Source organism: Pseudopipra pipra, chromosome 6 (assembly GCF_036250125.1).
Source record: "Pseudopipra pipra isolate bDixPip1 chromosome 6, bDixPip1.hap1, whole genome shotgun sequence".
Classification (NCBI taxonomy): domain Eukaryota; kingdom Metazoa; phylum Chordata; class Aves; order Passeriformes; family Pipridae; genus Pseudopipra; species Pseudopipra pipra.
Genome location: NC_087554.1, coordinates 36,056,291 through 36,083,218, shown reverse-complemented (window position 1 = coordinate 36,083,218; position 26,928 = coordinate 36,056,291). Strand labels below are relative to the sequence as shown.

General features: G+C 34.9%; 1 long non-coding RNA gene across 1 annotated transcript; it reads right to left on the bottom strand.

Annotated features, from left to right (window-relative positions):
• Positions 1-233: 233 nt before the first annotated feature.
• On the bottom strand, positions 234-25,543 carry LOC135415957 (uncharacterized). The gene is made up of 5 exons (XR_010431364.1): positions 24,466-25,543; positions 19,838-21,228; positions 14,626-14,765; positions 13,115-13,571; positions 234-6,219 (listed from the first exon to the last, which is right to left on the bottom strand). It is a non-coding gene; the product is annotated as an uncharacterized LOC135415957 (long non-coding RNA).
• Positions 25,544-26,928: the final 1,385 nt, after the last annotated feature.

The following is a 26,928-nucleotide window of genomic DNA, read 5'->3' as shown; positions in this document are numbered from 1 at the left end:
ACACTTGAAAAGTCTGCTATTGTTCATAGATGTTTAGGACACACTGCATATGATGAAGTCCATTTGTTTATGCACGATTGAAAGTATTTGGAAGATGCTGGATGCCCAATACATCAATATGTACCTGACAGGAATCCAAGGCAGAAGGCATTGAACTGCTTTCCTTTGAACCTTCCAGAGGTGCTCAAGTTAAGTATTTCTTCTGGCAGTTTACTGTAACACATCCCCCACGATTCTGTTGAGTACTTGAGAAAATACTAAAATCTTGCTAATCAGTATGACTTTTGATTCTGACAGTGTATTTGCTAACATAGACATTGATTACTAATGAGCAAAACCAGCACTGATATTTCCAAATGAAAAGAGATCTAAAGAATTTTAAAATTAACAATTTGGATATTTTAATTTTATTTTTATACTAAATTATCAAAAGTACCTTACAAAGGTATTAGTTAGAAGCTGATAATGAACAGACTATGCAGGCAAACAAAACACCATGGAGCTCAGTTGTAGTTTGAACATTGGACAAAGACCAGATGCTATAGACGAGAAAAGAATCTTTTCATGGAATACTGAGCTCCTTCCACAGTGATGCTTAGGAGCCATAAAAACTACCTTGTCTGCAGTACTAAGTACCAGCAAGGATTTGTACTCATGGACGTTATAATCTGCTTTATTGAGCAAATGGAGCTTTATCAATTGCCATATAATTTGCTTCATTGGGAGGCTGATATATTTCACTAGCATTTAATTTTACAGGTCAAAACATTTAGCACAGCTTCATTATAAATGAGCAGTTTAACAGACTTTTTCTGTTATTCCTATTAATGTTCAGTACTCTTCCTCATAAAATGCAAGAAAACAAAATAAAACTATACAGTAAAACCTTAAAAAAATTAATATCATAAAATATATGTATTAAAATATTTTTAATCATAACATAATAATTTTATCATTATGAATTGCCATCACAGAAAAATATAATTATAGTGTCATTTTTAATAATATATTTATTTTAAGAGAGAAATAATGCAACTTGATTTTAGTAATAAGAATCATTCATATTCATCCATGGAAGTGATGATATACAGTTTTTTCATGAACATTTTCATCTTTAATTTGTGTTTAATGGGTGAACTTCTGAAGATTAGACATTCCCCAGCAAACGGTGAATAGATGGAGCTAATGTGACCTTCAATCTCCAAATGAAGATCTGTAAGTGTAAACTCTGCTCCTTTCTTCATACCTGTACTAAATAGGAGTCTTCAGTGATACTTTATGAAGCAAGCAAAGATGGTTCATGTCATAGAAGGGTCATCAACAATGAAGAGTGATTTATCTTAAAATTTCATGTTGGTAGCATTGAAGATTATCAACCACAAGATAATTGACTAAAAGGTTGAGGTCTGCCCCGAACATTCCTAAACTTGAAGAGAAAATTACAGTAATTTAAAAGCTTTAGTAACAAAGGTCTACCTTTAACCATAGGCTAACCTAAACCATTTGCTTCCAAGTAATTTCACTTCACATAGTGCTAATGAAGAACTACTTCAAAATAGATATTAAATAGGATCTGCTAATAAGTGAAGACTTAACTGAATTCAGTCTGAACACTGAAGATTTTCATACTTGTGAGAACTCAGAAATCCTTCACAAGACTTGTAGTTCCTTCTCTGCCATTGTACTCAAAGCATTTCTTAAGGTTGGGAGAGAAAGAGATGTGGATTCTGAAAGATAAACTAAGTCTATGGAATGGGTAATCTGCATTAAATAAACACCCAGTAATCCTTTGACACTGAAGAATGTATTTCAGGCTGACTTCTCACCTTCTTCTCTATGCAAATACGTTGGCTATGCCCACCACAATAAAATTTGTCACTCCTTAAATCCTGCTGTCTCCTTGATTTTTTTTCTACACTGATGAGAACCTCAAGCTAGCTCTGAATACATGTATATTTTGGTACATCTCTGTCACTTGCACAGCACAGGCTAACCCTATTTGGAAGGTCCACATGGCTACAAAACTCAAAAATCTCTGCAGTAACTTATGCTGTCTGGAGAGCAACTTCAGAATCTCCAATGAGAATATAAAATGATGTCTGAACCATCAGTGTGGTCAGATCACTAGACAATATTGTATTACAGGAGAGCATATGAATACACAAAGCACGTTCTTCACTGTTAATATGATTTTCAAACCTAAGTGAAAGTCCATTCAGACTGTTATAGAATAAGATACAAATTCTGTGTAACTGTAGAATCTTGCTGTATACAAATGCTCTCTACTTTTGGCAACTTTTTTTCATCCATTCTCTTTCTTACTGTGAGAAAGAACACATGCACAGCTTTTGTATTCTAATAACTTCATTCAATGAAATTTTAAATGTAGAATCTTAAAATATAATTCATACAACTACAGGAAGCTCTTGTGGGCCTATTTTGACATACAACATATTAATAAATATCCCTTTCTTTTATCTCTCTTTGGTTTTAATTTATCTTACAGTTTGGTTTTCCTAAGATAAATGCAGTCTCTCTGACAGGGAGAGACTCTTTTAGTTTTGCTTTAAAACCAGTGATCACAGGAAGTGTTAAGTTAGAAAAGTGTGCAATTTGAATAATGACATAATTTTGGGTTTCGTGCCATGTTCAGGGGTATCTTTTACATGTTGTCAACCATGAAAATATGTATTTAGCCTCCTTTTTCCGTCTCCACTTGTTTTCACGTACTTGGATGTACTATGAGTTCACTTGAAAGTAATAGTCTGACAAATTTAATTGTATGTTATTCAGCAAACAGTTAGTAATCATACTTTTTTTCCTCGACTCTTGATCCACAGATGTGATCTTTGGTAAAATGTTATGCTTTTGTCTGGGAGAGTGATGCAAAATAAACCTATATGCTTTTTTTATTTTTTCTTCCTGTTATGACTTTGTCCTTTGAAACCATCAACACCATGCTCTTTATTTATGTAGACTCCTCAGATTATTTATAGGTAATAGGCATTAAATATTATTCAATAGATCTTTATTTGGTATAAATCTGCAGCTGTATTAGTTTCATTGGTGTTCTGTCAGTGTACCCAGCAGAAGTTATAAAGCACAATATTTAATTATAAGGGCATGCTCAAGAAGTAATAAGCACCTCATCAAAAGCCCTCGAGGTCTTTTAGAAACATTAACTGAACAAGCTTTATTTCACCAATGTGTAGCAGACAAGCATTATTAGATTTCCTGGTGTTTTCTTTATCAAAAATTCAGTTATTATGTTTATAAACTCTTTCAAAGGAGGGGAACTAAGTTTTAGAGAAAGTGGATAACAAAATATTGCATCTTAAATAGCATTTCTAAAGCAATCACTGAAGTTAACAGGAAGATTCACTCTACTTTAACTTGTCCCAACCAACACAAACTTCTACCTGACCACCTACCAAATTGCAAAGGTAACATAAAAATATTTTGATGAAGGAGGTTCAGCTAAATATAAAAAAAAAAATGCAGCCAATACCTTTTTAGATCCTTGATCAGATTCATTGCATTGACCTAGAGACATCTGGGGCCAGTGAAGATACAAACCACTGAATGAGGAGTTAAGTAACACTTTTTGGTGTAAGGTTTGCATGGTTTTTATAAACATATTTTAAAAGAATGATATAGAAGATCTCTACTGAAATTTAAATTGTTTATAAATATGCTACCTACTTAGAATTACTTCGACTGTTACTGTCATCATGATAGTGAGTTAAGATTGCAAGGTTGCAAGGCCATTTTTGTCATCAAATGTGTTTCTTTATCTACATTTTCAGTTTGTCTTGAAGATAAATTTTCTACCTATCTCACTATCTGTGTCTTTATATCCAGCCTTTAGTTCCTTATGTTCAGTATTTCTTCCTAAATAATTGCCATTATGTTATCTCTATGTGTATATATATACATATATATATATACACACATATACTTTAGACAAGGCTTTATCATGTCTAATTCACAAACTAGTCATAAAGTAGTCCAGTCCTCTCTAAAGAAATATTGTTAATTTACTAACCAGCCTCCTCTTTGTCCAGTTGTCCCATTTAATCCAATGCTAGCAAATGTACAGTCTTATTTCATATCTGTCTCGTTTTCAAATAAAAAAATGAAGGTAATTTTTTTTCTCTATCTTGCTTATCTTGCTTTTAGGGCATACTGATTTTCTGTATCTCTCATATACTCTAGTTTCCTCTATCACTATTTTTCTCAGATATATCTCCCTTCCTGTTCATTACTGCTCTCCTGAAAACCAAACCAAACCAAACCAAAATCAAAACAAACAAAACCTCAAAACAAAACAAAAAGACCAAAACCAACAAACCAACAAACCAAAACAAAACAAAAAAGAAAAATAGAAGATGTAATGTCTTCACATAGTCTATTGTTTTACAAGGTGGAATAGTAAAGGCTGCAAAACAGCCTGTTTTTCTCCCTTAATGGAATGAAATTACTTTACCCACTGAAATGCTTATCCCTTCTCCCTCACCAAACCATGGCTTTCTAATTCTTTAACTTTGCAGAATTCCACTCTAGACATACAATTATCATTCTTGGTAAAGAAAATCCACAATTTGGAGCAACATTTGGTCAGCGAAACCGAGGGAATATATTTTTAGGCACTGCTTGTTTATAACCTAATTTCCTCTCATTGCTTTACAAAGGTGACCTTGTTTTAATGCTTTCAGTACCTGATATTATAAAAGTGAAATTCTTTCCAAATCTCTTCTGTTAATGTATTCCTGCTCTGAAACAAATGCGAGATAACATTAATATTCTTCCTGCAAAATACCTGCTAATTTGCTTGCAGTGAAGATAGAAAGCATTTCATTACATATCACAAACTTCATTTATGTGGAATGAGTCACCAGGCCTTCTGAAAAGCCAAATGAGTACCTAATCTTTAATGCTGCCTTCAGCTAAAACATCAATCCTCCCTGGTTCTACTCATCTTTTATCAGCTATTCAGTTTCTAAAATTTTCCATTCTGTTACAAAATTGTGTTTTTCATCTGTCAAAACATCTTTGATTTATGTTTTTTTGATATTAAAGCATCAGAAAAAAAGCCCACAGAAGTATACTATTTTGTTATTAGAGAAAATTGAATCAGTGTAATGAGAAATGATTAACATAATTTTGGACATAATTAACTTTATAAAAGCCATAGTGCTGATAATAAACTCTGGGATAATGATCATATGTATTATTTTCTGAATTGTTCTCTTCTACAGAGAACATGCTGGAAGATGTATATGATGTATTCCTATATATGCATATTCCATGGCTAGGCTTTGTGAACGAAGATTTGGGAAAGGCTCTACCCACATTTGCTACAGGCATGCTGGTGGCTAAAGAGGCCAATAGGAGATAGACAAGTTCAGTTGCAAAAGGCGCAGCAGAAAGACTCCTTAGATGGTATTGGCAAGACACAATTCTTTCTGCATTGTCTTTTCTCCTCAAGAGTGATCCTGTGTGCGTTCTCAAAGGAAGCAGCAGCGTTATAGATGGTGTGTCTCCAGACCTCCCAATTGAAGGCCAGAGTAGACCAGTTATGGTGATCAATGTGGCCGAGGCTGAGATGTTGTTTCAGGGAGTCCTTGTATCTTCTCTTCAGGGCTCCTCTCTTGCAGCAGCCAGTGGCAAGTTCACCATAAAGCAGGATCTTAGGGAGGCAGTGGTCCTTCATCCTTGAGATGTGTCCTGCCCAATGCAGCTGTGTTCTCAGCAACATGGCCTCAATACTTGTGACTGCTGCTTGTTCTAGAACAGATGTATTAGTTACATAATCTGACCAGTGGATGTTTAGGATTGTACGGAGGCAACGTTGATGGAAGAGTTCTAGGTGTCGCAGGTGGTGGCGGTAGATGACCCATGATTCGGATCCATATAAGAGAGTAGACAGCACATTGGCTTTGTAAACACTGATCTTTGTATTCAGGTGTTTATTTCGCCAAACTCTTTTATGGAGTTTTCCGAAGGCACTATATGCCTTTGCTAACCTGTTGTCTAACTCTCCGTCAATCTTACCGTCCGAGGAGATGAGGCTACCTAGGTAATTAAACTGCTGGACTGATTTGAGCTCTGATATGGCAATGGTAATATGGGGATGATGGAAGACTTCCTGAGGTGCAGGTTGATAGAAAACTTCTGTCTTCTTTAAGCTGACTTCCAGCCCAAAAAGCTCAGCAGCCTCTGCAAAGCAGGATGTTAAATGTTGCAGATATGGTAGATGATATATACAAAACATGAGTGATCTATAAGCTCTAATTTAGCTTATAAATTAATAGAAGCTACCATCTCTAAGTTTTTGTACAACTGAAAATAGATGCATGAGACCGTGCGAATGCAAGCCCTAAAACCTATGAGAAATCAGTTTGGAACTGGCCAAACTGATCATTAACAACAATATTTTGACAAATAAGTTACTCAATGAAAAAAGCAATTTATGATGACTTGAAATTAATTGTATATTTTGATTCAAGCTCCCCAGCTAATAGTCAGAAGTGAAAAAAAAAGGAAAAGAAAAGGAACTGGAACCCACATGTCCAGCCAGAAATGCAAGATTGTTTGGTTGTTATTTTTGAGTTACTAAGTAGGGTAAGGTTTTGCATGGTTTAGCTGTGAATATCTTACTCCCCTATATATTAGAAAACAGTGATGGGAAATCTCCCACATGGGAGACCAAGTTTGGTTTCCCCCAGGCAGAAAAGTGTCTCCCAAATCTACTTCACAGTCCACTGACCTACCCAGAGAGAGAACCATCATTTTCCACTAGATTCATATGGGCTTTGTCTTCTAATTTTAGTTAGCTTAAAAAACATGCAAATACCTTCCATGAGAATTAAATGTGCTGTGTATTCATACATAGATCACATATTTGTTTCAGTAAAGATAAACAATATAAATATAACTATAAAATGTTTGTTTCTGTTAGATGTAAACTATTACAGCCATTTTTCAACTGGTTTTCATATATAAAAAGAAACAGCTGTTGGTCTACATGAGTATAAAAAAAAGAATGAGTTTGTTGTTGCAGAATTGAGACAATATTGAGATATTGAAAGAAATAATGATCTTGTATAAGCACAAAGAAAACCTTGAAGGAAAAAGTATTGAAAGAAAAAAACTGCTTTCAAATTTGGGTACCCTTTGCTTATGTTTACTTCCATAGTGTCATACATACATACATACAATATGTATCATACTTCATTTTATCGTTGGCAATGAGTGTCTAGTGAGTTATTAGGACATATTGTCATATGACTCTCCAGCAGCTTCTTGTAAGAATGGACAGACACATATTTGCTAAAAAAACAAGATCCCAGAATGGGCAGGTTACCATCTTTTAGTTAAGCCTTCCCTACAAATGGAGACTACCAAGGGCACTGCGTAAGGATAGATGCAATTGCTCAAGAATTTATAATGGAAAGCTAGAACTTGTTTTGCTTAGGAAAGCTGCAAAATGCCTTCTCAAAGGGCTTAGATGTTTTTTTTCCTGCCTTCATCATTTCAGAGAAACTTGCAAGGAGAAGATGTGAGTAAGATATCTCTCTCCATCGTATACAGAGAGATAACATGTTTGCAGACATGTACAAAGCCTCCTCAGGCCAGAAAGGGTGGGGGAGGAGAGAGAGAAGATACAAAAAGCCTCGGAGGAGGCAGGGCATTGCCTTTTGCCCCTGAAGGTCTGATGCACGCTGCATTGTAAAAAAGTAGTCCTTGCATCTGAAATAAACTTTTTTTTTTTTTTAATCTTCCCACTGCTTTAGCATTCTTGGGAAGAATTCCTCCATATGTTCACCTTACAACTGCTAGTGTAAATTTGGATTTTAGACTGTCTTTTTAGGTAACCTTGTTGCCCTCATACGATACATGAGGTGAGGAGACAAGAGTTGGGAAGGAGCAGGCTGAGGAGCTATCTCCCCTCTGTGCTCAGATGGTGAGTAGACCATGGGAGGCAACTGTTGCCTCTTAGTTACAGCCTTTGTCAAAGCCAAAGAAAGTACCTGTCCAGGGCAACAGACGAGCAGCAGTAAGATAGCCATGCTACCTATTTTGCCGATTTTTGAGTTTGTTGTTAACAGAATTGGGAATTTGCAGAGGCCACCAGCCACAATCCATTCTCCACTCCAGAGCACCTCTTCTGCTGTATTCCAGCTACACTCCTGCTCTCTCCCTCTTGGGACCCCAGACCTTTACTGTTTTAAGGGTCCTTGTCCTATTCAGTTGCCTAGTCTACATAGAAACAAATATTTTTCACCAAGTATATTCTTGGCAAGTCACAGATTCTTGACTTTTATAAGTCCTCAACTCCCTTTTCATACAGCAAAAAGAGATTGGAGTTTGCTGGAATATACACAGTGATGCCAATTAGTCAAGCCATTATAACAAGACTGGGACTTGTAATTTCCTCATCTGTCTGGCACCCAGAATGACTAATGTAAACTTAATGCCTATTGCTTCTGTATACCGTGGCTTGAATTACAGATTGGCTGTATGACTTGTTTACTGTACAACTGATTCACCAGTTCTGTAATTTCCTTCATGAAGGTTAACAATGCACTGAAAATTTATATAAGATCAGTAGTTCTAGATCTAACCAAACCATTAGGCTAACCAAATCATTACACTGTCCAGAATATTATTACTATTTGTATAATAAAATTATTTGAGTAAAGCTTAATCCTCAGCACAGAGAATATTTTTTGGCAAGGAAGTTTCTGTCTTTTACTAAGAATCTCATCTTAGTGTGCAGAGTTTGATAGTAAGTTAATATTAAAGATGAAGAAATGACTGATACATAATAATTAATCAAGATTTCAGATTATATATTCTGTTAAAGAAATAATAAGAGATAAATTAACTAAGATTTTGCATTTCTATTTTTCTTCTCCAGTTAGAAGAAACACAAGAATTTTCTTTTCACTGAAAAAATGTATATTCGAGTGAATCTGAAGAATTTTGAAGTTCATTTTTAATTATTTTTATTATTTGTATATGAAAAAAAATTCTACTTAAAAAGGAAATGTTTCAGTTTTTAATTTCCAGATGATTTATTAGGAAAACACCTAGGACAAAAAGGAATAAAATATTGAAAGAATAATTTTTTTCATTGTCAGAAAGGGATGTTTGGAATAGTCCTAAACTGAAAATAAGCAGCAAGTATAACGATGTCCATAAACATGTATTTATCAATATGTACATATACATATATATGTGTGAATTTAATTCATGATTAGAGCATATATGTTCAACAGTCCAATGGGCTGGGGAAATTTCCCTCAGCATTTTCATACAAAATGCTACATTTAATATGGAAATTTCCATTGCTACATTTAATATAAAATCTGTAGTTGTGAGTTTAAAACTCGATGCATCACACATGGTATCCCTTGATGTATCACACTAAACCTTATCCCTAGAGGTCACTGTTATTCCAGATGAACCCAAATACTAATGATATTACTGGCCAATAAAAGCATCACTCCTTGAAGTAGAATATACAAAAATAATTTCTAGTTAATTTGGCACAGTGGTAGTTCTACTACACATGATGCTACTTAAAGTGCATGCTGTTTCCAAATTGCTTTGGTGCTCTTCAGTTTTAGATAAGAATTTATATTTCGATAGGTAATTAAGGAATTAAATTTCTTAGCAAACCACCACCTTTGGAAAAAATTTTATTTCATTAGAGGGATTTCTTATTATCCATATACTTAATTTTTAGAGATGAGATAGCAAAGCCTTTTTTCCTGGTGTTTAGAACTCAAAGTACTAAAGATATTTTAATTCCAATAAAATATTCCTTTCTATGTCATGCTCAAATATGAACAAGACCAAATTTTTTAATCTTTCATTAGTCCGGGCCATTATGCACTTCATACAATATTTCCTTCCTCTATCATGATAAACTGCATACCTGTTATCTCTGTCGTCCTCATGTCCGTCCCTTGCCAATTCTGTCTTGCTGAGAGGTTCATGAATTTGTCGCTTTTGGTAACACCCTACTTTGCTCAGTTCTTCAGCCAGCCTGGTTTTTTTCAAGCACTTAGCATTGGCAAATTGCCTAGTAAGGTTTAGAGGCAACAAAAATAAGAAATAGAGTATAGTAGCTAAAAATGTGTATCATCAACTTTCCCATACTTTGGCACAGAAAAACAGCACAGAGAAACAGTATTAATGAGATGCATATGAGATCTTGCATGCTTCATGAGCTAGGATTATTTCCTTTCCCCCATGAACAGTATAAATTTTAATTAAAAATAAAACCACGACTATTTTTTTCCCCATCTTCAAGATTTTACTTCAGGAACTGGAATATTTTGTTTCTGAAATGCACTTTGCAGCAAGTGGTCTACAAACTCAGCTGCCCCTTTTTGTGTTCTTATCATAATGCTGAAATTTCAGAGAGAGTCATCATCTTTGCTGACTATTTTGCCCAGCTATATGTCATTAAATTCACAGTTAGGGTTTGATTGGTGGCTGACAGCTTTAGTAGAGAGTAGGGAAATATTATGGAGAAGTATTATGGAAGCAAAAAGTGGCAAATCTTGTCTTTCCTATTCTGGTATTTTCAGATGAGCTTCTCATCCCCTTGAGGAGAATGACTGTATTACAAAATATACAGTATTGAGTAAATTTGCAGTATTTTTTGAATGTTCTGGCATGGTGTTTTACTTATTCACTGGGAGTGCTTGCTGATGAACTTGCAGCAATTTCATGAAGTCAAGACAAACTCCTCAGTGTGTACATGTAGTAGCAGAGGCATGAGGAATGCATGCTATGTGTGCTCCACAAGCTAATGACAGATTGTTTCATGAGCACTTGCTAAAAGAAAAGAAGAGTAAAAGGGTGAATTGGCAAATTTCAACTTTCTTAGCTTTTAAAGGAAATGCAGACACTTCCTCTTATTTCTTGTTGGTAATAGCCGGTAAGAACACTTTTAGTAAGAAAATGCTTTTCCAAGAGCATTAGCATTTAGAAAGTCTTTACTGATGATCTGAAAAAGTCCAAATGGTATATTACCCTCTAAAAGTCTTGCTGCTGGTTGCTACTTTTAAAGTAATGTATAGATAATCAAGAAGATGAAGTGTGTATTTGATTTAAAGACCATAGTCTTTCTATTGTGTCAGTCAACTGCATTAAGATCATTTTGTTTTCAATTATCGTCTTTTATTGAGCACCATTATCACCCATCAGCCCCTGAACAAATATCACATTGTCCATCTTCCCAGACAAGTCCTATAATTACTCAATAACTGCAATATTGATTCTGGAGGACCTGAGTCTTACTGGCTGGCATAACAAGTTGCTTACTAAGTCAGAATTGCAGCAGTCAGGTAGAGTTTTTTCTAATGTAATTCCAAGGAAGAAGTCACTAAAATTAAATTTAAAGTTTTCTCTCCTTATTTGATACCTAGAATTGCTATGATTGTGTCCTTAATCAGATTTAAAATCACATGTGAACTGAAAGCTTACAGCTTTGTAAAGCTTTGCTGGGGGTCTGCAAAACTTGACGTAAACAAAGGTATATCAGAGGTTGCACAACATTTAAAAACATGTCCATAATTATTACCAAGATGTCATATTGTGAAACAGGCATCCCAGAGCAAAACATCACACAGCCATGCCCAGTACATAGTCAATGCTTTCAGCTTCTCATTTACAAAGCTGTTTTCTCACTATTGCCTCACAGAATTTTCTCCTCTTTGCAATCTTTGAAATGGCAAGCTAACAGCACAAACAACATCACTAAAATGGAAAACAATTTATTCAACACTTGCATGTGGTAGGACATGGAATCCATTTTTGAAAGGTCTCATTGAGAGACTCATACACTTTTGCCAAATATTCTCAAGTAGGTTAAAATATCACCCCAAAAGGATGTCTATGAATCTGACTCTGTTAATTTAGTGCAACTGGAAAACTGCAATGCATGCCAGACAGACTTGGAGATTACAAATGTTTCCAGCAAATTCATGACAGAGGATGTTTGATACCTGTCCCATCCTGCTCCCATTTAGCTGGAACCATCAGAGAAGACCCATAACTATGCTGCCTACCAGAAGCATGTTGTAGTGTCACTGGGACATGTTGAAAGATGGGCACCATTTAGGCCACAGCTCTTTATCTATGTAACAATGCCTGAGACCTCTTCTGAGTGGCTATATTTTATTGAAACCTGGTAGGGATAGCCATATTTTACTTTATATTTTTGTCCTCGGTGTGCACTACATAATCGTTACCAACAAGGAAGTAGAATTGCACTTGTACTCTCCCCCTCACTCAATTTGTTTGGGTCCTACTGATGTTTTTCAGAGGTTTCTATGGACCTGTGTAAGGGGTGTGCTCTGCAGATTTTGCTACTTCTCTAGGTTATGAACAAGTGTATGAAATAACTTCAGGCCTAAGGCAGAGTCCCTAAAAGCATTAGTATCACCTGATTTTGATGAATATTTTTCATTTTTCCGTCTTTATTTTTTTCAAATGCTTTTAGCTCTTCTTCAGTTGAGAAGATTTGGGATCCACTAGTTTTGCAGAATAGGAAAAAGCTTTAAGATAGTCACATAAAGTTATATAGAAAATTACTTAAAACCTGATTTCATAAACATCATAATTTTTACACAACTCTGACAATATTATTTATTTAAAAAAAAAGTAAATAAATATATACCATCCTTAAGGGCATTTTATTGAAGTAAAGAAAATCTTACAAGTAGTTAACAGTCATGTCCTCACTGCTTCCAATTACATCTTGGAAATTACCCTATATTTTCTAATGTTTCTGTTATTATGTCATACTTATGTTAGAAAGAAGCTAATTTCTGTCATTAGAAAAAAGTTACATTCATAAAAATCAGATTCAAACTCAGCTCTTTAGATCACTGAAAGAGATGGCAGAACATTTTAAGTAGTAGTATCAACTATGGAGAAATAACTTATAATAGCTGAAAACAGAGAACAAAAGCTGAATTTCCTGTTAATTGCAAAAGGTTTTCTTAGGAAAAGTTGTCTTCACAGGACAGTTACCACTAAGAAATCTCTACACTGAAGGAAACAAGGAGGCTGACACTAGTGATTTACTTACCATTCAGATGATCAGGCATAGGAGAAACAGAGAAGGAGTAGATCAAGTTATTAATCAGTTCTTTGTATACTTTTGGGTCCAGCAAGTTTCACACTGAAGAAGAGAAGAAGTGACAGAGATCATGCCTGGCATACAGATTTGGATTAACCTGAGCTCAGGCTTTTCACTGGCTTGTTTGTTGTACAATGGCAATATGAAACCTCTACATTTCAGAATACTCCAGCTCATGATCTTGACAAGCTGTCTTCTAGAAAAGTCAGATCTTCCTGTGCTCTCAGTATGAACTCAACGGTGAATCGCAGCCAAGAACCAGGATAAAAAGTTATTCCCTACTCCTACTATTAATTACCACTTCCCACCTGAGCCTCAGCTGCACTGATCTTCCTTTGCTGTCCTGGAAAGTAGTAGCTATTAGCTCCATCTCCCATCTGAGTCAAATGCCTCTCCATATGGCCACCTGGAGACAAGGAGAGAAAGAATAATATCAGGTTTTGTCTTCACTCTTAACTGAGAAGATGTAATTCAGGGTACTTTACCCAAAGCAGAGTGTAGGTTCACCATGTGAGTTCCCTCTTCAGTGCTTAGCTTGCAGTAGCTAACAGCCTGGACTTTTCTCCTCCGTAAAACTAAAGCAAAAAGCCAAGTTTTGTGGGGGTTTTTTGTTGGGTTCCCCCCCACCATCTTAACCCAGGAATAGCTGGTGTTAGTTTCTGCTTTCTTGTGAGAGAAACATAATTTCTGTTCTTTGCTGCACTTCACCAGTGGCATGAAGTTAAGCATAACTTAACTTCAGTAAGCTGCTCAGACATAAAGGGACCTGTTAGCATATATGTATTAGCTCCTTCCACATTCTTCTGAAAACAGTAGCTAAAAAGAAGCTGTCTGAATTCAGGCACTGAGTATGAGCAATGATTATCAGTAGTGCTGCAAAAGACAAATGTAATGCTTGCTTTTGTACTGATGAGAAGCATGCCTAAGCATATGCTAGTTTGAATGAAGTAGCAGACACGATCCAATCCCAAGGCCCTATTGTATAATATGGATGTAGGCAGAGAAATAAATCAGTATTATTCATGATCAATTCTATTAAACTATTTGCTATTTCTTCAATTATTTTTTACTTTTTGATTGCTTTTCTGTGCATTCAGTACACAGTAAGATGATGTGTGACAGTGTACAACTCCTTAGAGGGTTAACATACCAAAAAATGTAGGGATAAAGTACTGAATATGTATAACATCAGCAAATCAGTAGTTTGTATTACTCCAGCTGAATTTCTGCTGGACCTCTGAAGGCAGTCTAGCTCCTAGCAGCAGCTGAGCTTTTCTTCAGAACAGAAGCTAGACAAGATTGTCACTGATGAAAAGTGATTATTATAACTTTTTCAGAAGCCAGTGAAGTCTGACTCCCAAGAGCCTGAACTCAATAAATCACAAAATATGTTGGCAGCCACCAGTCAGGTGTGAATCTGCAAGCTTTAACTCAGAGGTTTCACTGAGTGCAAAACTCACCAAGATGAAGATATCCTCATGTCCCACAAGTGGGGGGGAGCTCAGCTTCTCTAGAGCTCAGGCAAAGCTTCAAAACCAGCAAGAGCTGGAATCCCCTTCCTACCACAGATGATGACTCCTGTATTCCAGTTCAGCAAGAGCTGGGAGAAAAGCAAAATACTTCCAATCAGCCTGAGAATAAATGACTCTCAGCTCCTGCTGAGCTCAGACCCTTATAAACATGATTCTTTCCCTTACCATTCAGGTAACATTAGAGTTCTGAACTGTGCTTCTGATTCAAACTGCTGAAATAAAAAGAAATCTGTTGAGCTGCTTCATAAGTCAGTATGTGGGGTCATACACCTGGAATAAATCAGATTGTGCTTTAAAACCCCTCTAGTAGATAATGATTTTATTTTTTTTTACTTTCTTTTGCATATCAGAGTATCACTCTACAGGAGAAAGTGACAAGATTGAAACTCATCAACCTCAAAAGCACCTTCTACTTGCGGTAAAAATTTTATACAAAAAAGGAGTTGTCTTTCTAATGTTCCATCTGATGTTTACAAAGAAACTCAGAGTTGAAGGACTGTTTTTTATTCAATACAGTTTGCATGAAGACTAAGGGCATCATTTAGGCTAGTGTGATATAAGAATAAGACATTAAACCATTCAAGTTATAGTAGGACACAGAATTAATCTGGTACCATAAAAATTATTTTGTTTCTGTTCTTTCTAGCAGTCTATATTTCAACTTTACCTTGTACTCTTTATCATATAATTTAATTGCTTTTCTGGGTTTTCAGGGTATTTTTTGGTTGGTTTTTTTGCTTTAATTTCTGCGTTCGTTAACTGGCTGTGAATGTTGTTTTTGGCTTGCTGCCTCTTTCCTGCCTTAGGGATCATTTCTTAGTGGCTAACAGTAGGTGCTGAGTCCTGAAGTGTTGATTCAGAGCAACGGAGACAGGTGGGCCGTCAGCAGGAGTAGTAAAGTGATATGCCACCATAAATATGAAACTGTGACAGCCTGCAGAAACAATCTACTTTTCCTTTCAAACTTCAAACATGACAACTTCTAAACTCTAAAAGCCAGATTCACATAGCAAAAAAAATAAACACCATAGTTTAGAAATCAATTTCTTATTTTAAGAAATTTTGCTCTGTTGTAATATGTAGGTATGTATGTAGGAACAATTTAAAAGCAAGAGAGCATGGTAAGTTGTAGCACATGGACATTCAAAAGGCTGCATTTGGCGAACAGCTTTTCCCCTTCCCCCACTTGGAGACAATTGCAAGTGAGATAATGCTTCTCCTTGGCTAAAGAGACAGATTTAACATGTATTCGATGATACCCTAGATAGGAAGAATGAACAAACACATTATTGTTGTTATTTTCACTGTTACTAATATTATGCTATTATTTGGTTTTTTTGTCAGTTTTGAAGTCTGGAGTTGTTTTAAATGAATTCTTGTTCTCCCTCCCCCTTTCTCCTAATTCTCACATAAACTTGCATACTTTACATAAGTTTCACCAATGCTGGAAGAAAGAAAAAAGAAATACCTTCACCCTGGTGGAGAAGAGTTTTGTTTACTTTTTTCTTTAATGGGGTGATTAAATACGGGTTTAATATTTCCAGTATCTTTAAGAATATCAAACTGACTGTGCATTTTAAATCTGACAAGTCCATACTTGAGACCATAAGATTTTAAGGAACGAATGGAATTTCTTGGCTTTCAAAATGTTAATAAACCATTGGAATGCTGGTGAGATGAAGATGGAAGGGTCTCTATAGGCATTGTTACTAAAAGCAGAAAAAGATTGTTGTTTCACACTCAAACATGCACTCTCTTATTATAAGCATTCTGGTTTGCTTGCTAAAGCAATAGAGTCATAGCTTTTGCTGTTCACTGAGAGCAATGTTCAAAGTGCACAATCGAAAAGAAAGTTACTTGTATTTAATATTTTCACAGAGCTCCTAATGTTCTACTCTTGGCTGGATTATCTAAGCAATCACAAGCTACCCATAAATAAAGCAGCAGCCAACAGGTAGCACTGAAGCACCACCTAAACAGGCAGTGCCATTCAGAGATAAAAAGGAGAAACAATAAGAGAACCGAGTCACACATTAAAGACCATGGGGGAGATATATACATTTTATCAGCTATGCTGCCTTGAGCCTGTTGTGGTCATTTCCATTTCTTAGAAACATTGGAAGGAACAAGTACACTGTCTTTTCTCGTAGAAGGAAATGTGAAACTCCCTCTGATATTTTGTCAAGTGAAATTAAGAAAAAGCAGTGTATCAGCATTTTTCTTTCATAAACACAATATTAAAAACTCCATCAAGAATAGAAAAACGTGACACTAAAAATCTGTTATGTTTGAATATTTATGGAAACTTGCATCTGAAGAACTTTGACAGTTATTATGCTGTCTTCCCAAATAGTAAGTAAGGAAGTTCTTCCTCATCTTATCTACTTGAATCTATTTATCACATGAAGCCAAAATGCACTGTTAGAATGCAACAATAATTCTAAAAATGAACCATTATGTATCAAGGTAGTTTCATTATTAGGAAGACCCAAAATAAGATAAAGATCATTTATAACAGTGACACTTCCCTTGTAAATTTAAAGTAATACATATGAAAATGAGTAGATATTCAGCTACAGGAATTACTGTCTTTTCAATTCAGTGTAAACCGAACACTCAAGACAAACTGTACTTTATTAATTGAAATGTGGCTTCTGCTAAGCAGGTTTCTATTTGTTTGTTTGTTTTTGTTTTGTTTTTTGTTTTGTTTTGTTTTGTTTTTATTTCCTCTAGAATTTTTATTGTTTTTAAATAATACTCATTCCCCAATGTTAATATATTGAGAAAGGTAGGAAAAAATCATTGTGCTTGGTGCCTGAAAGATTAGAACCTTGGAATACTTATATACAAGAAGCTTAACTATTTCCTGCTCTAGTTGACGTTGAACTCAGCATTATTGCACATGAGTACTTAATTCCATGATATAATATTTCATCTATTCCTAGAAAATAACTGGAAATGAAAAACAAGCTGTTTAAAAGATTGCTGTGTTCTGTTAAATCACTAATCATGTCACTGTGAAGCTGGCATTTCACTGTTGTGTTAAGTGATTCTGAAATTCTGATTGAGTAGATACAGTTCTGAGATTATTTCTCAACCATCTTTAGAGTACTTTGTGAGTTATTACATATAGATATAAGCTCATCTACTGCTATTAGTCTCAAAGAAAATGCTAAGTTATGCATGAGTTCTGCAATAGAATACATAGACTTTCAATTTTTAAGTTTCTTAGATAATTTGCTGCATGAAATGTAGAGAAAATTTGCGATAGTAATCAATGAATATCTAAAGTGCAGCAAAATATCTCACATATTGACTCTTGATCAGAAAGCATAACTTAACAAATCTTTCATTAAAGTTAGTCTGACATCCTAGCAAAACAGTAAAACCCATCTGGTTACCACAATACCATACCATAATGATGTCAAGAGAATTTAGTCATGTAAGATTTATGCAAGTGTTAAATTGCCCTCTGTGCTACAAATTTCACTCTGCCTCTCATTTCTATATTTTTATGGTTGAATGAATTGATTATTGTAGCAAGTTTTCAAAACATAAGCTATGTATAAACCGATTAGAATTGATAATTTGCCTTTCAAATTTTTCTTTTAGCTAAAAATAGGTAATCTGATAAATAAATGAAAAACAGATATAATTGTTTGTCTTCTAAAAACTAATAGCTGCCTTTTAAAAATTATGTTGTTAAAAAACATTTTTAAGCTCACATCACACCTACTTTAAATAAAAGTTGTTGGGCTACATGCAAAGTTTATGCCAATTTACTCATGCTGCCTTCTTCTGAAATAAATGTGTAATAAATAGTAACAAATACAAACCCCTTTGCATTTGCATAGTAGAGCTGTTATATATTTCAAGCTAGTTCCCAGATAATCGCTTTCCTGCATTGCAAAAAATGCTTAAGAATTCATGGGACAGTATGGGAAGGAGGTTGCCACAAAAGGATTTGTTTTATGTGGTGATTAAAAGAATTAAGATCACTGGTTAGCAATATTGGTTAGCAGTACCAATTTGTGCAACACTTTGAAAGACCAGGATGTAGATATATGCTGTAAGGATTTAGACACCACAAGATTTTGGGCATGCACAGATGGAGAGATCATTTCTGTTAAAACTCAGCCTTATCTTGGGTTCTAGAAAGAACTGGATGAATCTATTAGCTCTCTATAAACAATTTACAAACATCAAAACTAGAAATAAGAAAACCCATTATTTTTATGCTGTTACTATTGCAAATAAAACTTGCTTGAAACAGACCATTCTATATTCATAGAAATAAACCAATTATTTTACTGTAATCAGGAACTATAATTTAATGTATGAAAATTTAATAATATCACAGTGAATAGTGCTCCACACTGCATACCAATCCACAAGTTTTTTAATTGATTATTGTTCCTTTTCCTGGTTTTCTTTTTACTGATATATCATTTCAGAAAGGTTTCAACACATAAAAATGGTTTTGACATTTATTTTAAGGTGCATACAAAATTATAATATGACTTCTTTAAACGTGGAAATCTAACAGAGGCTCTAGAACACCGGATAAAAAATGAATGGTAAGAACAGCTTTAGTAGCACAAATATGTTTCTATATTAGCTGAAAACTAAATAATACACATATGAATATACCTGTTTCTCTTAAATTACCATATTGCGGTTCTTTACTAATTGTGAGTAATTATGAAAACACTAAACAGGTATGTGAGGTGGAAATACATGAGAAGAGTATTCTATTGAAATCCAATAGAGAATTGAAATGTTAGTGATTTAAACTGTATTCCATATTAAGCATATTGTGAATTCAGTTCATTAATAAGTCAGAAGTATCTTTGTAGTTCTGAGGAAAGTTGTTGTTATAACAGTTATATACCTATATAATAAACATATTCATTTAGATGTGTTTATACAAAGACATGTATTTATATGTATTTGTTTTATATAAATGTATTCTAACAAATATATAGTAGAGTTATCAGTCTTGAAAGCCAAGCTCCAAATATATATAAATTCCTATATAGAAGTTCAGACTTTCCCTCTTTCTCCCACAGCAAACAGAAAAAAGTTGCAGAATTATATTTTTTTTTTCCCACCAGAAAAACTCTATTTAATGAATACTTACCCAGATTTTTTTGGTTTGTCAATAGTCAGTTGAGAAGGCTCTTAGTCCCTGAAGCCATAAGATTTAGGTGTGCCAGTGACATGGTGGTAAGGTGGGTTGGAAGCTGCTGAATACATAGTAATAATGAAAAGAATCAAGAGACCTGCCATTGTTCCCTTCTGCAATAAAAATATATTTATTTACTTTGATTTAAATTTTTTTCTGAATGAAAGACAGGTCACTTACTGTCTGAAAGATAAAAAATACCTGTCCAGTTTGATTGTATAAATCTCTTGTAAGTAAGTATATTTTTGACTCTTTCAGAGAATTAATAACTACTGGTAGAAAGGTAACAAAATTAGGCCTAAAATTCATATCAAATATTCAGAGAATCCCCCTAGGATTTTTGGTCCTCAAATTCCCAAATGCTGGTAGTTCTGTACTCAACTACTTAAGTGGTCAAAGGGACTAATGTAAGGGGAAAACTCTTAAAATATTGTTACTATGAATCTATGTGAAAGGTAGCCTGGGAATATGATCCTTTATCTTGCATGGAAAAGAATGTGGAACATCGTACATGATTTCTAGTGGGAAATTTTTCCTTCTAAAAGGTAATTGTTTCTTGACTCAGTGTCATTTTTTTCTAGGTATGTCGTTTTTTGTGATTTTGGTTTTTGCTTATTTGGTTGGTTGGTTGGTTGGTTTGATTTTAGTTTTTTAGGGATAGAAGTGAGAACTCTCAAGTAAAATATCTAGTGTTATGTTAACAGTCTCATGTCCCATCTGAAATAATTTGGTTTACTTGTGTGACCATACCATTTTGTGGCTGCAGGTGGCTAGCTAGAAAAGAAACAATGCATAGTGTGTACCGTGTGTAGCTTCAAAATACATCTTGGGAGGTCTTTGTATCTTGCCATGAAATCCAGACTGTGGAAAAGACTGAAACATGTGATTCTAACCTAGGGTTCCCTGGAGGTCACAGAGTAGCATTTCCTAATGTTCATGGTTTGGCTGAAAATTAATAGTTTTCATCATAAAATGTTTTGAGCTTTCATTTCCTACCAGAATCTTAAATATTCTGTAGGATTGCAAGAGACAAATGGATAAGATTTGTGTTATTTAACAAAATAATAAAAAAATTAAGTGTTTTATGTCATTCAAAAATTACCATCCCTCAAAAAATCCTTTGCTACCTGCTTAATAAATCACTAAATTTCTTTCACTGCATTGTTTGAGCTCTGTAAAACCAATGTTTGGAAAGAAGTTTTTGTGGTAGGCACTTACAAATACCTATTCCTTTCCCAGAGAGCTAACAATCAAGCTAGAAAACGATTTGTCATGACCAAAATAAGGAATATTTGCTGTCATACACAGTTACTGTTTCAGAACTTTTGACAACTCATAGTTGATCCCTGAAATGAAAGGAAATAGGAACAAACTAGACTTCTTTTAGAAAACAAGAAGGACTATTAAGGTATGCAACATTAAACATAGACACATTCTCTGTGCCAAATGCAAATCCCTGTTTCAGATAATAAAGATACATTAACTGCTGGAGAGGGTGTTATGCAACTAACATCCATAAGAGAATGAGATGAGCTATAAATTTAACAAGAACTTGTGGATCATTTTTACTGAATGCAGTGTCCTTAAATAGGTGTTTCAGCACAGTTCTTAACTTGTCAGAGAGACATCTAAAACGATTTGTGATCTGTCCTTGTTTAATAGTTAAAGGAAAAATCATTGCCATCCTTCTTCAGGATGCCCTGAATTCGTTGAAGCTTGACAATAGCTTTACCATTCTTTCTCACTCTGAATTCTTAATATACTAAGAAAAACATTTGGATTAAAAATATGACACAGTATTTCCAAGTTTTCTCAGTATTTTTTAAAAAAAGAATGTTCCTAGTATTTTACTGTCTTTTTGAAGCCTTGATTTGCCTTTCATCTTGGATTCATCAACTTTTCTTTCTTTTGATTTACTCCTTTTGGTGGAGATAAATTTTCACGAAGACCGATTTCTCATCCTTTCTCTAAAAAGTTAGTTGCATTATTGATGTAGAAGCAAGTCCTACAAGATTCTGGGCACCAAATTCCTCATTGAGAGAATCTATATTGTTTTTTTAACATGGACCTGTATTAAAACTTGATTTCTGTAGACATTACCACAAATTGCACTTAGAAAAAACCCTAGGCCTAGACATATAACAGAATCACAGAGTGGTTGAGTTTTGAAAGGGACTTCTGAAGCTCATCTGGTCCAATGCCTCTGATCAAGTAAGGCCACCTAGACCTAGTTGCCCAGACCTGTGTACAGACATGTTTTCTATATTTCCTTCCCTTGTATAGAACTTTTCACTTCTCCTTTTAGAACTTCATGAGATTCCTGTCCACTCTGTTCTCCTACAGGTAGCACCTAAGTGCTGCTTTTTACTCAAGAAAACTGTAATCATGGCAACTCTACAGATTGAAGTACTCTGACTATTCACAGGACATGTAAAAATATACACAAGTTTGCCCTACCCTGAAACTCAACCACAAAATGGCAGAAGCTTTAGAAGAGAAGGTGGAGGGCTCAATGGACCATATACTATGATATCTGTTGCAATTCTGAGTACAAGGGAATGAAAAGCCCATCAAATCAATTATTCTTCAGGTCTGTCAAATTTTATCTCACTATATAATAAATGTAGACAAAAAACTTTAATATTGCAATAAATATAATAACTGTAATTCCTTCACAACCATGACTATTTCACATACAGGAAATAGTATAGGTATGTGGTTTGTCAATGTTTCAGTGTTTCAACTGCAAATCAATATATAGAATATGATTACTTTTAATTTTTGATCTTCACCCAGTCCTGTGCCATTTGTTGAAAAAAAAAGGTAAATTTCTGCTGAATTATGAGCCAATGAGAGCTGCATTTTTTTTCTTTCTTTCTTGTTGTACTTGGGAGTTTCTTGTAGTTTGGGTTTTTTTAATACATAGTGATGTTTTAGAAGCCTACTCTAACCCATTTCGCATATGAATTCCCTAGTGACCCCTGGAAGCTTGACATATAAGATCTTGGAAGAATGTTCTGAAAATATTCTGCAGTTATTTGTTTCCTTGTAACTGCAAATTCACTTCAGACTTTTTTTTTTATTTCATTTCTTATTTCATTAAGCTATTTTTTAATGTCCACTAAAAATTGTATCTGAAACCTAGTACAGAAGTGGAGACAAACTACTGTACCCCTTTCTTAGTTTTGGGAATAGAATTTAATGAGAATTATATAAAATTAATTTTATAGAGAGACTGTAAAATTTGTTCCAAGGGTCTTAAAATTCCTTTGCTAGGCCACAAATTTCCTGCAATGAGGGTGGAATCTATTAAGTAAAAATATTCTTCCTCACAAAAAAGAGACAGCACTTAGAAATTCCAGGAAAATACACTAAATACAATTCCTAATAATTTTAAATTCTTATATAAAAAGATCCCCAAATGCCTACAATTACTGAAAATTTTGTTGAAATTTTTTGAAATGTAAGAAATATAACATAGAAAATAACAAAACTAATATTAATTTTTCATCCTTAAGTAGATTCCCTTAGGTGCAGGAATGATGATAATGATGCCATTTTTAATTATATAATTACATGTAATTTTTTCTCCTATTTTTCCCTATTTTTAAAAATAGTTACAAAACTTCTATTTTATTCTTTTTTCTAACTGTCAAACCAGCTTCATTGCTGTTGTTGGAGAAGACCCTCAAGAAGTCAGCCTGAGACAGAATCAGCTGTTCCAAACAACAAGCATTTGGTAAAGTTACAAACTATTGAAATAATAAGAAATATTGGACATCTTTTGGTAATAACAGAGGACTGGATTTTTATATCTAATCCTTACTTGTGGAACCAATCTTAGACTGTCCTCCTTCCTCATAAAGTCAGTGAGCAGAGGTAAGAGGACATACACTTCTTTTGGCCCAGTCACTGTGTTAAGAAACATGGCTGGTGCAGAGTGGTGGTGTAGAGGTGAAAAGAGGAGGGAGTTCCCTCGCTCATAGGAGGCAGCTCTACTCCATGACTCCTGTGGCTTATGTGTTACTTCTTTTTCTGAGCTGTGCCTAGAAGTACAAACTGGTACACTGAGTATTGCATAACTGAAGAAAATGTTTTGGTAAACAACAAGGAGCTCTGAAGTGATAGACAGTTTTACTGCACATATCAGAACTGTCTTAAGTTTTCAGCTACAAAAATTTGAATTCAACTCTTGGGGGGATAAAATGGTATATTTTAAAATTTAATTTGCACAGCCTAGAAATACGTAGGGTTTATATAATACTATGTCTGATTCTAGAAATCTGTTCCTTTTGCGGCAGAAGCATACTGCTGCACTCAATCATACTTGAACCTGAAGATCTGGTACAGCCTTAACAGAAAAAAAGCAAAAGAGAAACATGACACTGGGTCAATTCTGACAATTTAAAACTCTGGTATCTAAAAAACCAATGGGATCATATGATTTCTCAGAATATACAATGGATTATAAGAGAATACAGCCTGCAGGCACACTGTTTGGATATATGCCCAAGACAGACAACAGCATATGCTCAAGCTCAGGGACATCAGGGTAATGGAATATAAAATAGCTGTGTGCTTACCATGAGATGTGGGAAGGCAGCCAGGGGCCTGTTTTCCCTGGAGGTATTTCCAGAGGCTGGTGCTTGTTACTAGGTGATACTGGTGTTTGGTACTAGGCGTTCCTATGTCTTTTACATATGGAATGGAATATATAAGAGGAGTGTTGGATCACCTTCAAGCAGCAAGTACTCCCATCCAGTAAACAATGAGAAATGTTAAGGACTAATAAAATGTCTTGTTGGATCAGCACAAAATGACAGGTTTGGTGGTCATGTAACTGTGATTCATTTGAGGAAAGGCCCTCAAACACCTACATCTGTCTGTGCATTGCAGTTGTTGATACTACCTATCTAATTATATAGGATGGATAACCTAATTTTTTTAAGAGTTGCTGAGGGATCTCCCTTTCACTTTGTATTTTAATTTCTTCTCTAGGTGTAAATATTTACTCAGCAGAAATCTGAGACTGTCCATAAGAGAGAAATATTGATGGATTTTCTTTCCAGTTTTAGATTCTTAGACAACAGTATTTTAGCCAAACAGCATATCTGGTCTCTTCCTCTTGCACTCAAACATATAAAAGCTAGGGTTGATAATGCAATGAATTTGTATGCTCAAAAGGACAGGTTTGTCAAAGGAGTCAGGCAACACCTACTGTAAAATACAGGGCTAAAGTTCTGCTTCTGGTACAAGGGTAAAGCTACATGTCTTAGAGAGGGTTTCTCAATGATCAATAACCTGAAAAGCAAATTATCTTCAGGACTCAGCTACAAATTCTCACTTAAGGATTGTTTCTTAGCTCTGTCTAAAATTAAATATCTGCACTAGGGGAAATGCCTCTTTCTGTTTAGAAAGAACAATTAGTTGCCTGTCTATGCCTCACGGCACTACTTCTTGAACATTCCGCGGATTTGTAGTCCAGAGGAGGAAGCAGTCAGGCATGATTTAAAGATTTCAGTCATTCAAATGAGATGATTTTTTTTAAATCCAGGATTCTAAACCAGGTGTACAATATACTGTCAATGTACCTGCTGTCCATAACCCACCAATTGTGCACAGTGCCTAAAATCTCCCTAGTAGGGGATAAAACGTTTTGAGGATAACAGCCCACACATATGTTTTGAGTAATCCAAATTCAATTACTCAATGGTGTGATACAAATTCACACTTCCAACCTCACCTAAAAAATATCTTTAGCTACAGGAACTACTAAGAAGCTCTGCAGGATGTACTCTTAACCCAATCTGTTAAAATGCTCTATTTGTGTGACATAATTAAAAAGAATTCTGAGCCTGTCTCTCAAGCTAAACAAAAGCTTAGAGTGCTTACCTGGAATTCTCTTTACAGTACAGAGGTACTGGTGTCTGAGCTAGAAGGGTGAAAATATATATAAAGTATTGTCCTTGCTCTTTATATTTTCCTTCAATATTTCCTATAAAAGGTTGTGCTATACTTAGCTGAAAATAACTGGTCTTTTTTATTACTACTGTCAATGAATATATTGTTTGTTATGTGTATTCAATGAGTTCAGGAATACAGCAAGCTGAACAGAATTCAGACTCATTTTGAGATGACTGTTATGAAATTCAAGGTGATGGAAGAAAAGAGTAATATAAAAGTTATCAGTTGTCAGGGTGAAAGGAATACACTAACAAAAAGAGAAGTTTTGCTTCCCCTGCCGCACTGGACCCCTTTCCTACTGCTTAGCAACGGATAAGATGTCACTTATTTTCAGACAGGAAACAGAAACAGCAAGAAAGCTGCACACAAAGCTGGTATCACTGCAAGTGTCCTGTACAGTTCATTGGTGCACGGAGATTTGGCCTATAATGAAGTAATTTGCATTCACATGCAGGCCCGGCTGTGTGGACAGCAGTCCAGACTCTGGGAGCTGTTGTTTCACTGAGTCAAAAGAAATTTGCACATGAAAGCCACATCCGCATTACTTAACACTGCAGCTCACTCAGGATCGCCTTCCTTTTAGACCAAAGCAAATCTAAACCTATGATTAAATCTTCAGAGGATTTATTTTATTTCTTGTAGATATCTGCAAGACCTGAGAAGTGGTGAACATACTCTGCACAAAAAGAATTTGAGATGTTGCTTACCGACTCTATTTCTGAATCTTGTCTTCCTCAGTGTAGAGCCACATAACTGCAGAATTTTCTCAAACCTCTCCAGCGAGGTTTTCTGCCAGTTGGCAAGGTGAAGCATTAATCTTTTCAATATCTTCATACCTTTCCAATTTAACTGCAAACTTTATTCTCAAGTGCAACTAAGATTGAAAAACACAGCAAGTTGTGTCACTATCAGATTGGTAATCCTAAACAAAAAGTTATACTAGAAGATAACTCCGGACCATAACATACCTAAGGTTAATTAGCCATGTGGTCATTTCTTTTTCTATCAGAACAGATGTACAAAATACCATTTATTGTAAAAATGCATTAGTAATTCTCCACAAATCCTGACACTGATACAAT